At 42.8% G+C, this 13,241-nt stretch overlaps 1 protein-coding gene and 1 long non-coding RNA gene across 3 annotated transcripts in view; both read left to right on the top strand.

Moving 5' to 3' along the window:
* Positions 1–13,241, top strand: part of CHSY1 (chondroitin sulfate synthase 1) — a 68,640-nt gene that overhangs the window by 50,559 nt on the left and 4,840 nt on the right. The gene's annotated exons all lie outside the window — the stretch shown is intronic.
* LOC116533216 lies at positions 136–5,704 on the top strand. Its single transcript, XR_004261154.1, has 2 exons — positions 136–2,650; positions 2,681–5,704. It is a non-coding gene; the product is annotated as an uncharacterized LOC116533216 (long non-coding RNA).

Raw genomic sequence — 13,241 nt, 5'->3', positions numbered from 1 at the left:
ACTTTTCAGAAAATCTATTTTTAACTGGTAAAATACATGTCACATCTAAATGTACAGTTCAGTCATTTAAGTATATAAGTTGTGCAATCAGTTTAAGTATATAAGTATATACTTAAACTTAAGTATTTAAGTATATAAGTATATACTTAAACTTAAGTATTTAAGTTGTGAAATCAGAACTGTTTCATCTGAAATGATGTGTTTTGAAGGAGTTCCGTTAGAATTGAAAAGGTAGGACGGTGAGTCGCGGCATCTGCAGTGTCTTGGTGTCAGGAAGACACAGCCTGGTACCAGTCAGTCCTGGTGATGTGGGCAGCAGGAGTGGGAGTGGGGAACAGCTCTGTGGTGGATGGGAAGGCACACTGCTTCGGAGGATGCTGCACTTAGAAATCAGTTTCTTTAGGCAAAGTCTGCACATACCTGGCTTACCTCCAGGAAGTGGGGCGCCAACATAAAGGTGAAGGCTCCAGATCAGCGTCAGCAGACTCTTCATGTAAAGGGCTGGCTGGTAGATATTTTAGGGTTTTTGCAGGCTGTGGGGTCTTGCTCCCAACTACTCAGCTCAGCCACTGTAATGCAGAGACAGCTGTAGACAGTAACGAAAGTGAGCGTAACTGTGTCCAGTAAAAATTTTAATGGGGGATTTTGGCCGGTGGGCCGTAGTGTGCCGACTCCTGCTCTGAATCACACATCTGAGTGGTTTTGTCTGGGGCCTGGTACCACTGGGTGCTGTTTCCTGTCTAGTTACCTGGTTTTTTAAAGTACGCTTTCCCTGCTGTAAGATGGGAGCAATACCTATAAAACCTGTGCCTGGCATGTGATGACATGAAATAATATGTAAAATGCCACTCTGAAAGAAGTTACTAATGTGTTTTTCTGTGAGATGCGATTCTGAAAAGCGGCATTTAAATCATAGTTTGTTCATGGGCTCCTGTGTTTAATAGAGTAGTCAACTTAGGGCTTACAAGAGGGCTAAACCACTCCAACAGATGCCTGAGAGGATGCAGCCGAGAGATGTTAATTTCTCTTTCCAATAACAGGATGGCTGTTCCAGGATGTTGGGAGACCCTGTTCCTTGTAGTCATTGAGGGGTCTAGGGTCTTCTATTTTGCTTTACTGCCAGCTCCTGTGGCATTGTCCTTGATTGATCAGTAGCATGGATACTGTGCTCAGCAGACAGACAGCTACAGGTGGGGAAAGAGGGCCTGGGCACACAGAGCTCAAGCCAGGTCTTAAGCAAGAGCTGAAAGGGGAGCAGCTCACTCACTCACACTCTACTGGAGAGGTTTTGGGTCACACTTAACTGGTCAGAAGGCCCAGTAGCCAGAGCCAGACCATGCAGACAAAAAGTCAGGGTTTGTGATTTAACTTAGAAATAGAGGCAGGATGGAAAAATGGATTTGTGTGGAGACTTGGAGATCATGTACCATGCAGTAGATCTGTTCTGGGAGGAGAAGGAAGCTATGGTTGTGAGTGATGAAGGTCACTGCACTGGGTGTTCAGAAGCAGCTGTCACAGCCTCTTCCATTCAGCACTTATTATGTAGCTTTATTTAATGTTGCAAAATACCACATAGAGAAGAAGGAATATAAGGGCAAAACTAATGGCTGGATAGCTGTTGTGGCTTGTAATTCTGACCTAAAATTAGTTTAGAAATTACAATTGAAAATGCAATTGTGAAGTATTTTGAAATATGTTAAAATGTTGCCTAGCCTGCTGAAATGTTTCTCAGCTGAGGTACCCATGTAAAATGTGTGCATACATATCAACAGGCTAAGAAACAGAGGAGTCAAACTATTTGATTAGTTGAGACAGGTTTACCTCCAATTAACTTTTTAATTCTTTTCTTTCGGTTTGTAGCACTTGGTGATGCATGTGTTAATGTTCATAATAAAACAAAAGTTACCCATTCTTAGATTACTTTATTACTACGAGTAATGGCTTTCCTGCTGAAGGTGCTTCGTAGCTCCATGAAGAGGGCACAGAGAAAGTTACTTGATGCCTTTGAGTCACTTTCACTTTAAAAGATGCTAGTAGCCTTTGGATCCCACTTTGCCCTGGTGCTTGGCCAAGGCCAGGGCATCTGACTGCCTCTAATCACACTGAGGAAGGAGGTGGTAGAGGGGGAGGTTTGATCTATGCTGATGGCCCTACCCTTGCTGGTGCCCTCTGTTGCTGGGACTTGGCGCCCCACCTGCTTACCAAGCAGAAGTGATCTCAGAGTGGTCTCCATAGCCAAGAGAGTGGGTTTTGTCAGGCAAGGAAGGATCCTGAAGATGCACACCCTCCCGGTGTGGAACATGGTGCTATCCCCAGCTCATCTCCCTTGGTACCAGGAGTGTTGGTGTTCTGTACACACTAACTAGAGGACTTTCCCACTCTTCTGTTTGCCTGTTTGCTCTTAGGCATTATCTAACCCAAATTTGGTTCCGTGGGAATAAACATACTTGGTCAGAAAGTGTGAATAGTTATTTCTAGCATTTAAAACTTTCTTGCTGATGATGCTATTAAAATATGCACATGTGCATGCACGCAGTATGTCTGCAGCTGGAGAGGAAGGAGCATGCACTGCTCCCGGGCAGCTGGTCAGGCTGGTGGCCCAGCCATCATGCCTGCTCCTTGTCCAGGGGAGGAAGTTGATGTTCTGAAGGTGTCTGCTGAAGAAGTGAGTGTTCTGAAGGAGCACAGCATATTCAGTCTGCTCCAGGGTTGGTTCCCTCTGGAAAGCTTCCCTGGCCCCCTCACTGCTGTGTGGTCTCCCTCAGGTTTTCCCTGCTGGAGAGGCCTTCCCTGACCCCAGGATGTGACACTGTAGCCCTGCCCTCGACGCTCTCTCCCCAGCTTTGTGGTTCTCCAAAGCTCTCATCACTGTCCGACACATTGCTTATTTATTGCTTGCTTGCCAGGCAGGCATTTCTAGTTGTCTTAGCTGAAGAGATAACTGAGAGTCAGCCTGAACTCTACTGTGTGGAGTGGCTGTGGGTCGTGAGCAAGTTGCTGAACACACAGACTAGAGTATCCCTGAATGTAAAACGTGGATAGTAAGAGCTGTTTCGTCAGATTATATCAGTGCATATAGACTAGGTCCTTGGGATAGCTTCTGAGAGATTTTATTATATTAAATCACATAAATTATTTCACTTCAATGGGAGAGGAGTGGTAATAAGCATTTTTAAAAATATGGTGCCTCTGATGGGTTAAAGGGCTGGCTGTCAGTTTAAACATGTTGCCTAGTGTTTGGCTAAAAGGACAGTTGAATGATTGTGCAGGGAAAGAGGTTATTTTGGAAATACATGTAGGATGATTACTGTCAGCTATCACATCTTACCCTTTGGGTAAATGCTTAATAAGGTAATATATTAATGCTGGGCTCTGCTATGTGCTAGGGCCGTGGAAAGAATCTGTGAGGCCTTCAGGGAACCTCTGTGGAACCACCAAGGATGCATTTCGAACTCTGAATTCTGAGAATTCTAGTTGATCATCCTTGAAGGATGCATTTCTGAAGATGTTGTATTTGAAAGTCCCCTTGGCAACAATATGGCTCTTATTGCTATATTGGTTGGGAGTGAGGGGAATTGGGGTGAAGGTTGGCTGTCTTGCCTTGGCTGGTCTGCCCCTAGACCCCTGCGTCGCTGTCTGGGAATCTGAGGGGTAGGGGTTGGGGTGGGCATGGGGATGTCTTTTGTGAGCAGGCAAAGGCCCTGGGTGGAGTGTGGGTGTTCTCGTAGCGTGGTGCATCTCTTCTGTTGTGATGTTTAAGTATTGACTGGAGCCACTTACGTTATCTGTGATCAATCTTTTTGTCCTCACCTCTAAATGAGAGAGATGATATCTACTCATTCATATATTCAGCAAGTACTTAGAGGGCAATTACTGGTCCTTGGCACCTAAAACAAAATGAGTTTTGCCCTCACGGAGTTTAAAATTGTGAGAATTAAGTGAGCAAAGAGAGAAGTATGGTATCTCATAGGAGATACTTAAAAATATTTCTCTCTTATTTTTAGAGCTTTTTAGTTTAGAATACTGTCTTAAAGAAAAAAGATCTTATTGTGAATTAATTACTTGCAATTTATATTCACCTGCCTCTTTCCACAAATGATCTGAAGTTGAGCGTATTTCATTTATTACTGTAAAGTTTTTGTTTTTGCTTAGAGTAGTGAGTAGATGGATGAATGAAGGAAAATGAATGATTTTATTATAAATAAGCCAGAGAAAAAGTACTACCAGTTCCTCCCTAGAATCTACTTAACAGATAATTTGAGGACTTTCTTCCCTAATAGGTTGCTTTAAAAAAATAAATTTTTGAAGCAGCTTTAGATTCACAGCAAAACTGAATGGAATGTGTAGAGATTTCCCAAGTGCCTGCTGCCTCTACACATGCGCAGTCTCCCCCAGTGTGGATACCTTGTACCAGAGTGGTACCTTTGTTAACCATCAGTGAACCTGCAATGACATTATCATCACCCAAAGTCCACAGTTCACAACAGGAGTCACTCTTGGTGTTGAACATTCTGTGGGTTTAAACAAGTTTATAACAAATACTCTCATATATGTATCATACGGAACAGTTCACTACCCTAAAAATCCCTCCTTCCCCTCAACCCCTGGCAGCCACTCCTTTTTACTGTCTTCACAGTTTTGCCTTTTGTTTTACAGTGTTACATAGTTGGAATTCTACAGTAGCCTTTTCAGTTTGGCTTCTTTTACTTAAAATGTGCATTTAAATTTCTTCTGTGTCTTCTCATGATTTGATAGCTCATTTTTAGAAAAATGCTGAATAGTACTCCGTTTTCTGAATGTGCCAAAGTTTATTCATTCACCAACTGAAGGATATCTTGGTTGCTTCCGAGTTTGGCAATTATGAAAAAAAGTGCTGGAAACACCCATATGCAGATTTTCGTTTGGACATTAATTTTTCAGCTCTTTTGGGTCAATACCAAGGAGCTCACTTGTTGGATCCTGTGATAAGAGTATGTTTAGTGTGGTAGAAAACTGAACAGGTGACTGCACCATTTGGCATTCTCACCTGCAGTGAAGGAGAGCCCCTCTTGCTCCATGTCCCGTCACTCCTCTCAGCCATTCTCAGAGGTGTATGGTGGCATCTCACTGTGGTTTCCATTTGCATTTCCCTGATGACAACAATGACTTTTCACATGCTTTTTTGGGCCATCTGTTTAACTTTGGTGACATGCTTGTTAAGTCTTTGGCTACTTTTTAATTGGGCTGTTTTTGGTATTTTTGAGTTTAGAAGTTCTTTGTATATTTTAGGTAAGTGTTATAAGTCTGTGACTATTCTCTCAGTCTGTGACTTGTCTTCTCATTTTCTTGGCAGTGTCTTTTGCAGAGCAGAAGTTTTTAATGAAGTCAAGTTTATCAGTTCTTACATGGAGTGTGTCTTTGGTGTCGTGCCTAGAAAGTCATCACCAAACCCAAGGTCATCTAGATTTTCCCCTCTGTTTTCTTGTAGGAGATTTGTAGTTTTGCCCTTTGCATTTAGGCCTGGGATCCTCTAAAGGGTAAGGTCTGTGTCTCATTTCATCTCCCTGCATTTGGATGTCCAGTCGTTCCAGCTCCATGGGTTGAAAAGCCTATCTCTTCTCTGTGGGATTGCCTTTGCTGCTGGCCTGTGCTTTGAAAACTATCCGTATTGCATCCCTGGGAATTTGGCCCTATGGAAGCTTTACTAGCTTCCCTTCCCCACCCACCTTTCCCCTAAAAGACAAACCCACTCCCTTCCCTTCCCTCAGTCGCCTCTCCAGTGTTTTTCTTATCCTCTTTTGTGAAAGAAAACTTTAAGAATGGTGCCTTTGTGAGGTAGATGTGAAGTTGAGAGTCCCTGCAGACTTCATATGAACAAGCGGCAAACGTGGAGTCTTCAGCCTCGCAGCTGTCATGCTCAAAACATAGGGTCCACACCTGTGGCATGTAACCCCCACCCCCACTCAACACTGTGTAAATGACAGAAACAGTGACAGTTCTGCATATAATGCGTGACCCAAAGCTGGCTTAGGCACCCAGAGCTTTGAGAGCACGTGCTCTACTTTGGAGGACTCGAGTGGCAGAGCCGGGCTGCAGGTGCCTTTGCTCCCTGTGCTGGCCTGCCCCCACCCACCAGCTTCCGCTAGCCCGGTGCTGCTTCATTCAGTCTTTTAAGTGGTGTTTTTTTTTTTTTTAAGACTTCAAAAGTCTTAGTAAGACTGCTGGAAGTTAACATGGTGTTAAATGTCTTTATGTCAAATACGATTCTACAGAAAGCAGGTGTAGATGAAAAAATATCCCAGTAGGACATGAATCTGTAGGTCATATTTGACTCACAGATGTATTTTAGCCTGTATTTCTTTTCACTGAAGTCGCCAGCACCTCAGTTAGACTTGACATAGAACAGCTGGAGTTCTAGCTTCCCTTGAAATCTGGCTGCGCTGGGCCTGGGTGGCATGTCCTGGTCCCGCCAGCTCTGTCCCTTCTGGCTTAAATCCACCTCGCCCCTGTAAGTTTGTTTTGATTTTTATTTTTGATTTGTTTTGTTTTTTTGGCAATCCCCTAGACTAGAGCTTACATCATATGTTCTCACAGAGATATGTTGCGTCCTGTGTGATATTGGCGTGTGGTCCATGTTGACTGGAGTGGAGAGGGCGCTAAGAGGGACACAGGCGTGGAGGTCAGAGGACTGGACCTGGTACCTGGGTGAGCTAGGTTTTAGAAACACCTTTGGAGAGAGGCCCTGGTAGCCGCTTCGTGGCAGGCCTGGGCTGGGACTAACGCCACACTCGCCTGCTCTATCTTAAGTTCATGCTTGTTTCTTTGTACGTGGCATTTGGGCTTTCACTGTCTGGTACAGCGCCCTTCACATGAGTGTTCAGTAAATACTGAGTGCTACATATGCACAGGACTTTGTTAATTTAAAGATAGTTCTGCATGTATTCATTCTGCAGAATGCTGCCACGTTTGCCACTTTATTTTTTTAAGGTGATACCTGGTGCACTCAACTGATTGCCCCAGATGAGATGTTTGTGAAGGGAAGACTGGGAGTTTAGATAGTTTTCTGACTGCAGATAAGGGTCTCCTGCCACAGCCTCTGCTGATTATTTAGACTATGGAATGGTCACTTGGAACATCTATTGTTTCAGCTTCATCCCTTTACTTACGCAGAAGCCTTAAATTACTATCAACAGCTTTTTCTCAATTATTTTGAAATGAGTCAGGCTTCTCTAAAAGGTGTTTAGGTTTCAGAATTAGTCACTAAACATTCAGGACTCATTCATATAATTCTTTTTTTTTTTTTTTTAACCACTGAAGTCCCAGCTTAATTTCCATGACAGTTTTAGTTTTTTGAATGGAGTCTTTAAAATACAGAGAACCTAATCCTTGAGCTTAATTAGATGAAAATTGGCAAAGCCTACACAAAACTAATTAGGAAAGACCTAATAGGGACAGTAGGGTAACCATATGTCCTGAGAGTCTGGGACAGGCCCAGTTTATGCTGGTGGTCTTGGTCTAATTATTAACAGACCCACTCTTTCATCTCAAAAAATCCTGCTTGGGACAGTAAATTACCTGTAAAGCCTACCTACAGGCATATGAGAATGTAATTTGAATATTTAAAAACTTGTGACTCTGGCTATCAGCAGTTATGGTGTCTCAACGTTTAGACAATGCTTATTTTCCTTGAACCACTTTTCAGGACAAAAGGGTAAGAAAACCAGTTCTCTGTAATGAACTGAAACACTGCCTGAGTGTGAATGGGAAATTGTTGCTCTGCAGTAGTGATGGTCTGTAGCTGAGGCTGAACTATGTATGTGATGAAGGACAGTCATGTAAACAGTTAACAGGAAGAACCAGGACCTAATGAGAATGTTGGCTTTCCTTGCCGAGGACAAGAAGGACATTTGCTAACGAAGACCGTGGAAGGTATTTGTTAACTGAAGATTAGATATGGGTAGTTGATGGTTATTCCCAGCTGGGCTTAGAAGTTCCTGGGAATAGTGTGACCTTGGTATTAGCCCCTCTCAGATTTGCTGGAGAATGACGCAGAGCCCTGAAGCATCTCACAGGAAGGGAGGTGGCTTTGCTGGAGTTGAAGGATATGGACGCACTTTTTGTAACAAAGATTAAGGGTTGTTTGGTGGACAGTGGAAATTAAATGAAGTCTTCAGTGCCACTATGTGCATCTTAAGAAGGTTTCTTTACAGCAAGTGATACTGTTGTGATTATTAACCTGTCTGTATTGATTCGTGTTTTCTTCTGTAGTACTTCTTTGTTTTATAATACTCTTCTAAGTGATATGCCAAATTATAGATTATTGAAAATACCTTATGATTATACAATTATCTTAAATTTTTAATTTGGTATTATTCCAAAAAATATATATATAATATATGTATATATATATTATACACACATATACACACACACTTTTTTTTTTTTTTTTTTTTGAGATGGAGTCTCACTCTGTTGCCCAGGCTGGAGTGCAGTGGTGTGATCTTGGCTAACTGCAGCCTCCACTTGCCAGGTTCAAGTGATTCACCCACCTCAGCCTCCTCAGTAGCTGAGACTACAAGCACATGCCACCACGCCCGGCTAATTTTTGTATTTTTAGTAGAAACAGAGTTTCACCATGTTGGTGAGGCCGGTCTCAAACTCCTGACCTCAAGTGATCCACCTCCCTGAGCCTCCCAAAGTATTGGAATTACAGGCATGAACCACCAGCCCGGCCCAAAACATTCTTTACAACAAAAATATCATTACATATTTGTTATGCCTGGAGTTACTAAAATAAACTGTTAACAATCTCATATTCTGGAGGGGGCACCAGGCCCCCACCATGGGGAGTGTGGGGACACTAGCAGCCAGACCAGCACAGCATGGGCGTTCTGGAGTCTGTGCTTTTTGCTCAGGAATCAGATGGGAAGAGCAGCAGATGCGCCTCCTTTTCCCCAGCAGAAAAAGAAGAATCCAGTCAGTAAGGAAAAGCATAGAGAGTCCCAACCAGCGACTCTTGACTAATCACTCAACTGCCCTATGCTTTTGTGTCCATATCAGCAAAATGGGATGGTGGGGGTGACAGACCTTCTGCTTTTCTGACTCAGTGGAACACAGTCAATAACAAAAGGAAAATACAGAAAAAAAAATATCTCATATTCTTAACTAATTTTATAGAAGAGTTGGAGATCTATTTTCATTGGATAGAAACAGTTAATAGGGATGTGTTATTATCCTTTAATCCTTAAAATATAGTTTGAGTCAATGAAGATAATGCTGCAGCTTCAGCCATATCAGGAGTAGGTAGGTGGAAGAACGTCAGAGCAGAGCTTTAGAGGATTTGTGGCTGGTTCTGACACGATCCCACAAGATCTCTGAATTCTTTACCTTGATGGATCGTCTGTCTAGTACAATGCAGTCATTTTTTTGAGGGGTTGTTTTTGAGACAGGGTCTCACTCTGTCACCAAGGCTGGAGTGCAGTGGTGTGATCATAGTTCATTGCAGCCTCAGCCTCCTGAGTAACTGGGACCACAGGCATGTGCCACCACATCTGGCTAATTTTTAAATTCTTTTTAGAGACAGGATTTCATTATGTTACCCATGCTCATCTTGAATTCCTCCCACCTCAGTCCCCCAAAGTGCTAAGGTTACAGGCGTGAGCCACCCTGCCCAGCCCGGTCATTTTATAAGTGAGAAAACTTGAGACTCGACCAATTCAGGTAGCTTGTCCAAGGTCTTACAACTGTATTCTTGAAATTGTTATATTCTAAACTTTCTTCCAGAGAAACAGTTTTATTTCTGTTACAAGAAAATTGCTAAACACTCATTTAGTCATATGACTATACTTTTTTGTCTTTTTCTGAGACAGAGTCTCACTCTGTCATCCAGGCTGGAGTGTAGTGGCACAATCTGGGCTCACAGCAGACTCCACCTCCCAGACTCAAGTGATTCTCCCACCTCAGCCTCCCAAGTAGCTGACCTGGAGGCACCGTGGCCCCAGAGCCTGGGGGGTCAGGTCAGGGCTTCTCTAGGTGTTCCTTCCTGCTCCATTCAGAAATCACAGATGATTTATGGATTTCTTTCCTAAACTGGCTTTAATATTTTATGGACATTTTTGCTTTGAATTATACTTTACATTTCCTATTCTTAAAGAGCTCTAAAGAGAGCATATTTGATATCTGCCTGTCCCTCTCCCATTCCACACATTGAGGGTAACAAGAAAATGTTTCCCTAACCTCTACACCAACCTGCATCAGCCTCTTTCAGAAAGGGAGCTATTTCCTTGACGTCAGTTTAGATTTTTGTACCAATCACTAAGGTAAGTGTTCCACCCAGTCTGTCAGCTAGGAGCTTCTTTGAGTTGTTTATATACTGTAGCAACATTAATCAATGTAATAAATTTTAGCAAATCCTCTGGGACAGGGCAGGGGCCACCAGCCAGTCTGGGCATAGACGTGGCTTTAAGTCCACTTTCTCTCAGGTGCTCACTCTACCCACATATGTGCATGTGCACCACTCACACACCTTTTAATCTTACAATAGATTTCTTCATTAAAAAAAGAAAATGGCTGGGCTCAGTGGCTCATGTCTGTAATCCCAGGACTTTGGAGGCTGAGGCAAGCAGATTGGTTGAACCCCCATCTCTACAAAAAAAATATTTAAAAATTAGCTGTGTGTGGTGGTGCGTGCCTGTACTTCCAGCTACCTGGGAGGGGGAGGTTGCAGTGAGCGAAGATTACCCCACTGCACTCCAGCCTGGGTGACAGGAGACCCTGTCTAAAAAAAAAACAAAAAAAGAATATAACACATGTATTTTCAAACTTAGAGTTTAACCAGAAGGTACTTTCAGCAACCACTATAGTTTAAAATCCTGTCTGTTTGACAGCTTCTGTCAGCCTGTTAATCAATACTTTTCTCCATGTTTATGCCCTTAGCGCACACACTCTGTGAAAGTAATGACCATAGGCGGCTTCTAAAACATTTTGAGAAATCGATTCCTGAAAATGTTTGGAGAAGTCATCAGTCATGCAGAGGCCTCCCACTGGGGCCTGCCCAGCCAGGAATAAAGTGTGCAGTCATATTTGGTCTAGGGAGTAAAAAAAGGGGGACCACTACATCATGTCTCCATGTGTTCTTTCTTTGAATATGCTACTGATTTTTGCATTTTAAAACACATCCTGGTCAGAGGAGCCCAGCCTTGTCCTTGTATGCTGTTTACCATGTATAAGCTATCATGTTTGTCCTTAGCAGCTGTTTCCTTCTGTATTGGTGTCATTCAACAATTTCTCCATACTTGCTCTGCTTACAGGCCTCACTTGTTATGAATTTGATGGATCAAGCACTGAGCTGGACCCTAGAGACCCGGCTGAGCACCCACACCCTCCCTGCTTTGCACAAGTTCCCACAGTTGCCGCAGAGCTGTCTGTGTGGCTCTTCCTTGCACAGTCATTCTGGGCTGTTCATCTTGTTTCCTGGATCCTGTCATCTCCTTTTCAGGTTTCTTTCCTCACTTTAGAGCAGCACATCCTTTAACAGCTTCCTAGGAAGGAATGAAGGCAAAGTAAAATTGAGTCCCGAACAACTCTTTCTCCTCACTTGATGGATAGTTTGGAAAGGGAATTCTACGTTGAGAACAATTTTCCTCTCCTCCCACTTTTGAAGGCATTGTTCCTCTGCTTCCAGTAGTGTTATCTGTGTCCAGTATCATTTCAATTTCTGATTATTATATGTGCCCTTTTCCCTCCTCTTTGGAAATTTTTAGATTGCTTTATCCTGTGGTTTTTGAACCTGTGCTTTTATACTGGATTCTTGCAGTGTAACCCAGGCACCTGAGTCCCTTAATTCTGGATCCATTTTTTTATATTATTGTTTCCTCTATCTGTTTTTTGTTCCTAGAATCAATACTTTTCTCTCCTATTGTCTGTTTTTTTAATCGTTATTTTCTAGGGAATTCTCTGTCTTCACACTCTCCTTTGTTTTGCTGTTTTGTGTTTGGTTTTGAAGGTTTTTCCTGATGTTCTTGTTTATGGTATTGTTTTTGTTGCACGGATGCAGTATCTTCCCTTTGATGACTCTATTGTGGCTTTTTGGTTTTGTTGTTGAGTTTTCTTCTGTTCCTCCAAGGTTTTTGCTTCAGCTTTGTTTCCCTTGTTCCTATTTGGAATGTTCCCTTTTTCAACTGCCTGATGATCCTTAACTGTTGATTCTCGTGAAAGAGTGAAGCATTGAAAAACTGACCAGAAGCTATGTAGCTGAGGTTTTTACAACTAGTACCTTTGCTGTAATGGTCCAGCTTTTTGATGTTTTTGTTGGCAGACTCTAGGAATCGAAGGGACTGTTTAGTTGATCCAGAAAAGAGTCTTCTGGTTTCCTGCTTGGGGTGGGAAGTGGGGTAAGTTTTCTGAGAGGCAGGTGGGATATGAGGGCAGGATTCTGCTCAAGTCCCCCAATTTCCATCTCCCCATTATCAGACTTGTGCCTCACTTCCTTGTGCTTGGGTATAATGTCTGGAAAAAATGAACTTGAGAGTTGTTATGTATTTATCAAGGAAGTAAACCCAGAGGACTGAGTTGCAGTATTCAGTCAGAACTGCATAAAATAACTCGTCCATACTGTACTCCTGTAGTGACTTCATAGCTACCTCCTGTTGCTATTGTGGTGAGCTCGTGTTGTGAATATAGGCTTGAAATAGCTGGATGACACTAATCCTCTTCACCTGGAGAGCAGTTCATCTCTCCAGAAAATTGCATATGGCAATAAAGAGTGATCTCTTGGAGTTCTTGTATTTTTCATCAGGTTTAGTGCAATACCGTAAACCCCAAATAACACCATGGGACCTATATGAAGTACCACTAACAATGCTGAAGTGCTCACAAGAAGCAGAGAAAAGTCATGACATTACAAGAATGCTTGCTGGGTACTGTAGATGGAGGCCTGCACCCTCCACCCATTTCAGATACAGACGATCTTGTATAAACAGACAATATAAACTCATAGTATCAATAAATACAGTGCTGTCAGTATATTTACTCTTCCTTCCATGCCATTTTCTTTTCTCTAGCTTCCTTATTGTAAGATTACATCTTATTGTAGCCGGGCGCGGTGGCTCAAGCCTGTAATCCCAGCACTGTGGGAGGCCGAGGCGGGTGGATCATGAGGTCAAGAGATCGAGACCATCCTGGTCAACATGGTAAAACCCCGTCTCTACTAAAAATACAAAACATTAGCTGGGCATGGTGGCGCGTGCCTATAATCCCAGCTA

This window comes from Sapajus apella, unplaced genomic scaffold (genome assembly GCF_009761245.1).
Source record: "Sapajus apella isolate SASKATOON/1434 unplaced genomic scaffold, GSC_monkey_1.0 scaffold80, whole genome shotgun sequence".
Taxonomy (NCBI): Eukaryota; Metazoa; Chordata; class Mammalia; order Primates; family Cebidae; genus Sapajus; species Sapajus apella.
The sequence above is the reverse complement of the archived record's forward strand: the minus strand, read 5'-3'. Positions and strand labels throughout refer to the sequence as shown.